The 11,347-nt window shown below is 37.4% G+C and overlaps 1 pseudogene; it reads left to right on the top strand.

Annotated features, from left to right (window-relative positions):
• Window positions 1-1,257: 1,257 nt before the first annotated feature.
• LOC103926844 lies at window positions 1,258-6,150 on the top strand (annotated as a pseudogene).
• The last annotated feature ends 5,197 nt before the right edge of the window (window positions 6,151-11,347 follow it).

The raw sequence follows: 11,347 nt of genomic DNA, 5'->3' as shown, positions 1-11,347 counted from the left end.
AAGACAGTTCAAATTCTTGAAAATATTACGGAATGAGCCCTATAAAGTGTGTGTCATAAGGTTAGCATCTTGGAACATCCATTTTTTGACACACACTTAGCCGAACCCACACGTGTATCGTCTATCAATCTATTCTCAGTTGGACAAATTATGAAAGATATCAAGTTCTATTCTCAGTTGGACAGATTATGAAAGATATCAAGGTGTTACTCCCATCAAGCACTGAGGCTATTCTTACCATACCGTCAAGCTAACTCTATTGTCCATAGGCTAGCACGTTTTGCCTCTCTTTGAGCTAGGAGTGTGAATGCGCTGAGTCTCCTCCCTTGTTCATTTCTGACTTACTATTAGAATAATGTGTGCTGCCCTTGGGGCTTCTTGTACTTCAAACCATGTAATGACGTTTTCAATCAATTAATCTTTTATAGTTTCCTTAAAAAAAAAAATCTAAAATATTAAGACATTTTTTTATAGTAAAGAAAAATAGACAAACACAATTTTACAAAAAACACCAACCGGCCGTTTGATACACAATTAAATTAGGTTCAAGGTCGAATGGGTTGTAGACAGTAGACACACATCAAGTAAGGAAAATGTGAAAAGAAGAATTAATAGTTTTATAAGGAAATACTTTTTTTAATGTCACTAAATGTTTTTTAATTTCTTATTTACAATTCTTAAACCATTAGATTTCTCATCCAACATTGTTAAAAAATACATGCCAAATTACTTATGCAACAATTAACCAAAAAAAAACCTTATGCAACAAAAACAAATGAGAATTAGAAAATTTCGAAATTTTAATAACAGTAAGGGAGAGTTGATCTTCCTAGTCAGCTAGTAGTATGACCAATAATCGATGAAAAATAATAGGTAGGCATCGAGTCTGCGAATCTAGACCTCTGTTTTGTTTACGAATAGTAAAGATAATGTTATCGTGTAAAGCATGCTGCGTAGAATTTCCCCATCGATGAAGAAATACGTGGTTTGATTGACGTGTTTCAAAGCATGTGTAGGATTTTCTCATCATAAATTCAATAGTTCTGATCTTGATGAAAAGAGAGATTCTTTCGTACAATTATTTTATCATGTGACAAGTTTATATTAGATAAATAAATCACTTTTTAATCACGTGGTAAGTATTGATTCAGAGTAAACGCCACTAAAATTACAAACTGATTGCAAGAGAATATCTATTCTAAAGCTGAATTGTAGGAGTACCCTAAGAAAATCCGTTACTGTATTTCGAAAAAGAAAGAAGAAGAAAAAAGCCCAGGTTCAAATTTGAAAATGTATTTCACACAGAGGGCGCATTTGGTTCTGTCGCCATGTGCATAAGCTGCCATGACAAACACGTGCGCATTCTTTCACCTTCTGTTCTAATCTATTCTATACGATTTGGCTGTCACCATGAATTTTTCAGAAAACTTTATTATTTTAAACTTCATATTATTCATAGCAGATGACAAAAGTTATTAGGTTCACGTGGCTCATGGCTGCAATTTGTCTCATGATTTTTTGACAAAAAAAAAAAAAAAAAAGAACTTTGAGAAAAAAAAATTAGAGCGTCGTCTTCCATAAAAAATAGAACTCTTTTTTTTTATATTAATTTTAGAGTGCGTAAAATCTCAACTTTCTTTATGGTTAAGTTGATTTGTGTATTTGGTTTGAGTATTCTTTCATCGTCTTCACCATCACCTTTTGCCCAATTCAAGTCTTTATTACAAGTCTCGGCGTACGTTCAAGCCATGACTATCGGAAGCTACTACGGTCAATTGTTTCGTCGCAAGCCTTCTGGAATTAAGGTAAAATTTTGTGTTTCCATGTTTAATTTCCTTAAACATGTTTGATTTATGTGACCCATCATCTTTAAATCTAGCTTCTAACAAAAACTGACCATCTACATCTAGGCATGCTAATAATCTGTATAAAAGGAAACATGACAGCATTGTTTCTTGTCTAGATTAAGATTGTTGAATGCAGCCATAAATCTTTGATTAAGGTTCATAAAATAAATAATCACTGAAAAGGAATCGATTCACAATAAGGTCTAGACTAGAAAATGGTTAACATGAATAGAGTTGTTCTTTCAGGCAATGACAGACTCCAAGGGGGGCCAAGAGTCTGCCTGTGAAACAGAAGAATGCTTCTAGGAGAGGCATGCCAAAAGATAGGTCTTGCAGAGATTCAGCCAACGAGGTTCGGATGACTGAGCTCCGGAAGAAGATCACCATCTTTAGAGACATCAGCGACCAACCAGCATGTGATGCTTCTGCTGCAATAACTGAGGTATGTGCCCCTTTTTTATATTTTTTTCCAAAGAGCTTGTATAGGAACTCTAAACATGTTATAGTGTTAACTACATTGCAATGTTTGGGAATTGCAGGAAAAATCAAGAAGAAAGGATGTATAGAAGGATGAACACAGAGATAATAGAGAGAGAGAGAGAGAGAGAGAGAGAGAGAGAGTTTAGAGGGAGAAATATGATTTGTATTAACTGATCAAGTGAAGATTACACACTTTGTTTTTATAAGAGAAATCCTAACTCCTTTAACCAAATACGAACTGTATTTATAACTGTATTACACTTGTACCCTTAATACTCTCCCTCAATCTTAACTGGGGGTAACCCAGTTTGAGATTGAAAGAACATATCTACAATTACTGCTACGAAACCAAAAAATAGAACACAAAGTTGAACAATCTGCAATCTTGCAATCACTTGAAACTTCAAAAGCTGCTTTTGATGGAATCACTTCTCAGTTAGGCATCATACCCATCAACAAAAATCAACAGATCCACCACTTCTCCTCTTTCAATTCTGTATTCTTCCACAAACCATAAGTCCTTCAATTTCCACCATACATTCAATGCTGCAATGCAGCATCTGTTTTCCCTCCTGTATGTCCATAAACCATAAAACAGAACACAATTGCAGCAATGTGAGTATAAAATAGATTGTTGAATCTTGCAATTTGAGACATTTGCTTGATCTTCATAGTTGCAATGATATGGAAAAGCTAGAACACGTCCTGTAACAACTTGCCAAAAAACATAAAAGAGAAATCTCGAAGGAAGTTCAAAATAATTCCAATGGACCAAAGGACCTGCAACCTACCAAAGACCCAACGTATAAATCTTCTGCTAGACTTGCACCAAAATTGGATGAATCTTGACCAAACTATGGATGACCTTACTACAGTTAGTAAGGTTGTTAGTATTTGGTTAAAGTAATCTCTTATAAAAATAGATTGTGTAATCTTCACTTAATCAGTTAATACAAATCATATTTCTCCCTCTAAACTCTTTTTCTCTCTCTATTATCTCTATGTTCATCCTTCTATACATCATTTCTTCTTAATTTTCCCTACAATTTCCAAACATTGCAATGTAGTTAACATGGTATCAGAGCCAGGCTTACGCCATGGATTTTGGTGGTTTCTCTTTGTAGTAGTTTACATTTTTTTTTCTCCTAATTTAGTTTCTCTTCAATTTCCATTAGATTTTCGGTGCTTTCGCGATTGTTCTTGGGTTGATTATTTTGCAATTGTTGGGATCGTGATTGTTGCAATTGTTCTAGTTGATTGTTCTTGTTGGGCTAATCGTTCTTTGGGGAGTTGCATAGCGGTCTTGCCGTCGAGCCGCTCGGTCTTGGCGGTGCAGATAAAAAACTAAGATCCATTGGTTCCAGGACCAGAGTTGGCCATGGTTCGTACGTGGCGGAGTCCAACGGGTATTGGGCAGTTGGTGTCGGTGTCTAAGCATAAGGAATACAGAACTAAAGTTGGTGTTTGACACAAAAAGAAGTTGGTGTCTAAAGGTGTATGTAATCAGCTTGTTGTTTTATGAGTATTTCTCATTTGTTGGTTATCTTAGTTGGAGGAAGAAGATGAAGAAGTCGCCATTGGAGACAACAAAGATGAAATCTTGAAGAATGGAAGTGGGTTGTTTGGATTTCTGGCAAATAAGGTTTCTGCAGGACTAATTCTTGTGAAAGGTCGATGCTTTAAAAGGAAGACAAGATGTGACTGAGAACAGAGTGTGGCAGAAAGTTTAGACCTATGTGCAGTCCAAGTGTTTGATGAAATGCCCAACTCAGAATTTTCATGTGAAGAGAGATGACGCGATGGTATCTTGGGTGCTCTATCAAGATTTTCCTCATGGGCAGCTTCCTGGAAGATCTTATTTTCATTGACATATGCAATTGATGTTGCAGCAAGAGGCCTGGATATTCCTGGTGTTCGAACTGTTGTTCACTACCAGCTTCCACATTCGGTAGAAGTTTATGTTCACAGAAGTGGTAGAACTGATGGAGCTTATGTTGATGGGTGCAGCATTGCACTAATTTCACCAAATGAGACCTCCAAATTTGCTTCTTTGTGCAAATCATTTTATAAGGAAAGTTTTCAACTATTTCCCATGGACAACACATACATGCCTGAGCTCATGAAACGGTTATCTCTTGCACGTCAAATAGACAAGATTATGCGGAAAGATTCCCAGGAGAAATCGAAGAAAAAAAAAATTTGGTTCAAAAGAAATGCAGAATTGATTGAATTGGTTGTGGACCATGATAACAAAGAGGAGGAAATGGTGAAAAGTCATAAGCAAAAGAAAGCCAACACCGCGAGTTTAGAGGGAGAAATATGATTTGTATTAACTGGTTAAGTGAAGATTACACACTCTGTTTTTATAAGAGAAATCCTAATTACTTTAACCAAATACTAACAACCTTACTAACTGTATTTCTAATTGTATTACACTTGTACCCTTAATATATAGTACACTCTTCCCTAATGAAGATTAAAAGATGGAGCGCAAAATGAATTTTTTGTATTACTAATAACATTCCTTTTTTTCCCCGTTGAAATCTTGTACTTAAATTTCAGGATTAAAACACAATTTGTTTAATTTTCCAATTATTTTCTGCTTGCAGATGGTAATAAGGTTGATGGGAGATCTACAGAAGCTTTTCCTGATATTGTGCTGCATAAACAATTATCGGAGATAAAGGAAGCATCTACAGAAAAGGTAATTAAGGATTTAAGATCCATAAGAAATGGCTTAATACGCATATGTAATTATACTCGAGACCATTAAGCTAATTTTTCAAATTAAACATCTACATTCAGGTCATGGCCTCCTGCAAGGCATTGAAATCTATTGGAGAGTCTTGGATGACAAGTTATGACAGGCTGGACAAATCGAGATATGATTTCCCATCACTTAAGGAGAATGTCAATCAGGATGAACTCGGTACGCTACAAATTTTTCTTTAGGACTTGTTGAGGCCTCCCATTTGGAAATGGAAGCAACAGCCTAACTGATTTTGTAGTTGAGGCGGTGCTGGTAACGCTCGATTGCTTGATGAAGAAGCCACGGGACAAGTTTGATATGATGGATGAGGATGACCAGAAAAGAGAAGATTACAGGCCTCGGAATAGCTCATTTGGGAAGTTCTTGAGCGATTTAGAGGGCTACGCCTCAGGTTCCACCTGTCCTTCTCCGATCACTCCATCTTCTGTCTTACCCGAAATTGATGGTTCTCCGAAAACATGAAAGAAGGCCAACATTGGTTCCAAATCACCATTGCTTTGGACTCTGAGAGTGCAAACAGTTGGGAAGCTAAATCCGATTGATGTTAAGAACTTATATCTTCACTTATCAAAACAAGGAGCTCATGGCACCAACAATGGCCTAGACAAGATTGAAAATTTGTTTGAAGAACCACCAATTGGGACAAAATTAGAGAGCAACCCTCAAAAGACAATTGCAGCAACAGATGAGGAAGTAGTAGCCCTAAATCTTAGTTTGGATGAGAAGTCTAGTGGAAAGGGTATCGACAACACAAGTGATGATGTTGAAACTCCAACCACAGCCTCTGAAACATTGGAAGCAGACACCACATGAGCATCATTGCTTTCACCGTCACCTACATTTCCACAACCAAAATCAGCGCATCCACCTGCACCTGCACTAACGCAACAACTTTCACTGCCCAATATAGAAATAGCAACAAGAATACCAACATCCCCTCCACCACCACCACTACACACTTTGAAGCTAAATGTTGCAACACCACCGCTTCCACCACCATCACTACCCGCCATGCGGCCACAAGTATGTTTGGACTTGAAGACTGCAAACTAATATCCATTCCCTTGCTTACTAGTGAAAAACCTAAAAAAGTGGATGGGAGTGAATTGGCTGATGAAGGACTTTACAGAAAAATAGTGGGAAGTTTACTGTATTTAACAGTAATTAGACCTGATCTAATGTATGCTTCAAGTTTGCTATCAAGGTGCATGAATAGTCCTACTAAGAAGCATCTGGGGGTTGCACAAAGGGTACTAAAATATATGCAAGGGACCCTTAACTATGGCATTGAGTATGTGAAGGACAAGTTTGCAATTCTCATTGGATTTTGTGATGCAGATTGGGCAGGAAGTGAAGATAATAGCAAAAGCACCTCTGGTTATGCATTTAGCTTTGGCAGTGGAGCATTTTCTTGGGCATCTGTGAAACAAAACACGGTTGAACTATCAACTGCCAAAGCTGAGTGTGTCACAGCATCTGAGGCAACAACACAGTCCATTTGGTTGAGGTTTGTTCTTGATGATTTTGGGGAGTTGCAAACTGAGGCAACACCTTTGTTCTGTGATAATATGTCAGCTATATCTATGGCTAAGAATCTAGCTTTTCATCAGAGAACTAGACATATAAACAGAAGGTATCATTTCATAAGGGAAACTTTGCAAGAGGGTGTGATTGATTTGCAATTCTGCAGAAATGAAGAACAACTTGTGGACATTTTTAAAAAAGCTTTGCCAAAGGACAAATTTAATCAATTTGAGGCTTGGAGTTAAGTCGTTAAGTAGCTTAGGAGAGGCTGTTGAGAATTAAGCTGCATACTAAGCTTAAATCAAACCTGTAGATGACAATCCTGCATATTGAAAGTGAAGAGGATGAAGAATTCGAAGAGATGAAGAACTTGCCTTTTTTAGAAATAGTCGTTAGCTTTAAACTTGTAACGGCTAGTTTTATTTCCTGTTTTAGAAACCTACACAGCTGTTATTCTTATTTGTTTGGGATGTACTGTGTTATCCGATCCTCCTCCAAGTGGAAGGATCGTAGCCTCCGATGACCTGAATGGCTGGAGATGAGTCCTTGATCCTTGAAAAATAGGATCTAAGCATTTGACTGATTAGAAGAATATAGGCTTGTATTCTCTGAGTTTTTCATATAGAAAAGATACTGAACATTTTCATTTTCTCAGTGTTCTTCCTTCTCTGCATAGATTTTCTGGTTTAAGGTTTCAATCTTTGTTTGTTAATCAACCTAAAACATAAAGCCTGATACCATTTCAACAATTTCGACTTCAATATCTCATCCGGATCAAAGAAGCCGTGGTGGATGTCTCCTCAAGCTGCATGGCGATGGCACTAAAGGTTGGTACTCAGAATTAACTACTTTAAAAAACAAATAACAACGATTTGAAAAGGGAATTTGACCTTGAAATGTTAAATGATGCAGGAAAGGAGAGAAGCAAAGGCCGCAGGTAAGACTGGAACAAAAACTGTTAAGAAGCAAACAAAGATTTGTGTGAAAATGCTGTGGAAGGCCAGTTTGCCTTTAGGTTTACACATTCGCTGGTGGACATGATCTGGCTGACATGCTCACAAAAGAACTGGCTAATGAAATCGAGTCCGATGGTCCCCAACACAACTGAAACCCTAATTTCCTTGTAAATAGCACTGTTTTTGAAATACCAAAAAAAAAAAAAAGATTTTTTTTCTTTTGTTGTGACCCTTGTATATAATCCGGTCCAAAGAAAATCTTGCAAAAACTAAGGCCTTGTATGTACGAGTATGGTTTTGATTTTGGAATTAATTAGTACCACATCCAGGCAGAAATGAATACAAATCTTGTCTTTGTTGTGTCCTTGTAAATTGTATTTTCTTATATATCCATATATGTTTTAGTTGTTACATTAGTTCCATGAGCTCGACATGTATCTCAGTATCTCTCGATTTTATCCGAAAAAGATATTTTTATTTTAATATGTTATAAGTTGTAGTACTTTAATTAAATTAATTAATAAATTTAAAGAAAACATAAAATTAATAAATAATTGAGGGAGTTATGTTTAATAAATTTAAAGATATTTTTATTTTAGTATGGTTATGTTTAGTCATTTCGGTTGGAAATGATATATGAATAATGAATATAATTTGTCACTGTTTATAAAAATTAATTTCTTATAGGGTTATAATTTTGAACTGAGCTATCTTTAGCCACTTCAGTTAGAGATGGTTTAAGAAAAAAGAAACTAACAGATAAGCTTCCCTCCCTGGTAAATAATTCATGTTAAATATAATGTCATTCTAACTTACTAACCAGTTACCATTTAAGTGATACAATATATATATATATATATATATATTGTTGAAAAGTCTCGGACACAGTCTCAATGTCTGTTATGTTGAAAAGTCTCAGACACAGTCTCAATGTCTTTGGCAATGAATGCCCACAAAGCTAAAGTCATCTGCATGGGCAAAGTTTTCAATGCCCATGCTGAATGAAAGTGTCAGAGGTACGTTTTAAATTTCAAGATGCATTAATTGCATCAGTTCGAGTTGCTCTATAAATAGAGCACTCCGCATGTAACAGAATATAGATGAAGAAGAAAAACAAGAGAGAAATATCAATAACATCATATATTCCTCTGCCTTTTATTATTTGTCTGTGCTATAGTTTTTGTGTGGCATTTTACATCTACCTTGCACCTACCACTTAAAAGGTTATCTCTCAAACTTTAACCCTTTTATAACACGTTATCAGCACGAGTCTCTAAATATATTTATTCTCTCATCTCTCTTCGCCGAACGAACGAAAGAAAAAAAAATGTTTCCTTTAAGGTTTTTACTGTTCATCTTCTTCCTCTGCCTCAACTGCGCCGTGTACCCTCGCGACGAGTTGTTTGCTCCATGCCTGCTCATAGTTCTCCAACTAACGGTTACATACATCTTTGATTACTTGTTTGGTGTAGAGATTGATTACTAACCTAGTATTTATTTGTGTTAATTCTACTGCAATCCAAGATGGTGCGATACAATCGCCCATCTTGAACTGCAAATTTAATCTTACTGCGATCCAAGACGGTGCGGTATCATCGCCTATCTTGGACTGCAGATTTAATTTTACTGCAATTTTTAGGTGGAGCGGTATAATCGCACACCCTACCCTGCATATTTGAATTTACCTGCTGTTTAATTTCATTGCAATTTTTATGTGGTGCGGTATAATCGCCCACGCTGCTCTGCATATTTAAATTTCCTGTTACTTGAGTGGTGCGGAATAATCGCCCATTCTATATTACATTATTTCAATGAGAATAGTGCGGTACAATCGCCCTCCTCATTCACCCTGAAAATCTCGAGCCAGAAGTTTCGAGTGCTTATCATTTTGGCCTGAAGATCAAAATGAAAAATTTGTAAGAACCAGAAGTTCTAACATCATATTCCTCCAGGAATACATATTATTGCAAGTTCTTACACATCTCATTTTCTTTCAGAAAAGAAAATGGCGAACTTGGCGAAGCTTGAATTTGCTGCCCTGGATATTACCGGGAAGAATTACCTGACTTGGGTACTGGATACCAAGATCCATCTGGAAGCAGGGAATCTTGGAGATACCATCAGGGAAGAGAGCAACTCATCCTCTCAAGATCGGGCAAAGGCCATGATTTTCATTCGCCGCCATCTTGATGAGGCGCTAAAGAGCGAGTACTTAACGGTTGAAGATCCGTTAGCTCTCTGGAATGCCTTGAGAAGCAGATACAATCACCAGACAACGGTGATTCTTCCAAGGGCCCGCTATGAGTGGACTCATCTGAGGATTCAAGACTTCAAGTCAGTGGCAGAATACAATTCTGCATTGTTCAGAATTACCTCTCAGATGAAGCTCTGTGGGGATATTATTACTGAGGAGCATATGCTGGAAAAGACTCTCAGCACATTTCATGCCTCTAACGTGCTCCTACAGCAGCAGTATAGAGCGCGAGGCTACACTGAGTACAACCAGCTGATATCTGTGCTCTTAGTAGCTGAACAGAATGATGAGCTCCTGATGAAAAACCATCATTCCCGACCTACTGGATCTGCACCATTCCCAGAAGTGAATGCTGCTTCCCTCGGAGTGAACGCCACATCCTCTGGTGGTGATAATCATAAACGAGGACGTGGTCACAAGCGAGGTCGATGGAATAGGAAAGGCAAGAACCATGGAGTTCAGTTTCATAACCAGGTTCCCAGGAATAATTCAGGCCCGAGCTTCAAAAATGTGAATCGCCACAAAGGCAAAGCTCATATGAACAATGCTCCTAGAAACTCTGAAGGAGCCTGCCATAGGTGTGGTGGCAATGGGCATTGGGCGCGTACTTGTCGTACCCCAAAACATCTAGTGGATCTGTATCAAGCCTCCCTCAAGGAGAAGGGTGTCGAGACTAACTTTCTCGACGAGGCTAGACCAATGGATATACCTGATCCAGTGTTTGACTTATCAGGGCAGTTGAACACAACTCATCTAGATGTTTCAGACTATATTGTAGAAAGGGGAAATGAAGTATATCGGTCCGATTGAATCATTAATGTACTTTTATTATGCTGAACTTGTAGTATTTCAGATTAAATAAAAAAAAGTGGCATGTAAATTTTCTTGTTATAACTTGCTTTTAATTCTGATTCTCTTACTCAGAGAGCATGGATAAAAACTGTGATTATTCTCAGAACATGAGAAATGGCGGAGATATTTGTCTTGCAGACAGTGCAACCACACATACAATACTTCGTGATCGAAAGTATTTCTCAAGCTTAATACCTACAAGAGTAGGGGTAACAACAATATCAGGACCTTCAGATGTAATTCAAGGTTCAGGGCAAGCCCAGATTATGTTACCAAATGGAACAATATTGTCCATACATAATGCATTGTATGCTACTCGATCTACTCGAAATTTGTTGAGTTTCAAAGACATACGTCTAAATGGATACCACATTGAAACAAAAAGTGCAGAAAATGTGGAGTATCTATGCATTACCTCCAATGATACCCAGAAGCGTATATTGGAGAAGTTGCGTGGTATGTCGAGTGGATTATATTATACATACATAAGGACAATTGAATCACATACTGTCATGAACCAGAAGTTCATTGATTCAAAGGTTTACATGCTTTGGCATGACCGTCTGGGTCATCCAGGATCTACCATGATGCGTAGGATCATTACCAACTCTAATGGACATCCATTAGTGAGCAGACACATTGCTGCCTCAAATGATAACCCTTG

Source organism: the organism of the source record quoted next, unplaced genomic scaffold (genome assembly GCF_019419815.1).
Source record: "Pyrus x bretschneideri cultivar Hongxiangsu unplaced genomic scaffold, Pyrus_bretschneideri_v1 Contig19, whole genome shotgun sequence".
Taxonomy (NCBI): Eukaryota; Viridiplantae; Streptophyta; class Magnoliopsida; order Rosales; family Rosaceae; genus Pyrus; species Pyrus x bretschneideri.
This window is presented reverse-complemented; position numbering and strand designations above follow the sequence as displayed.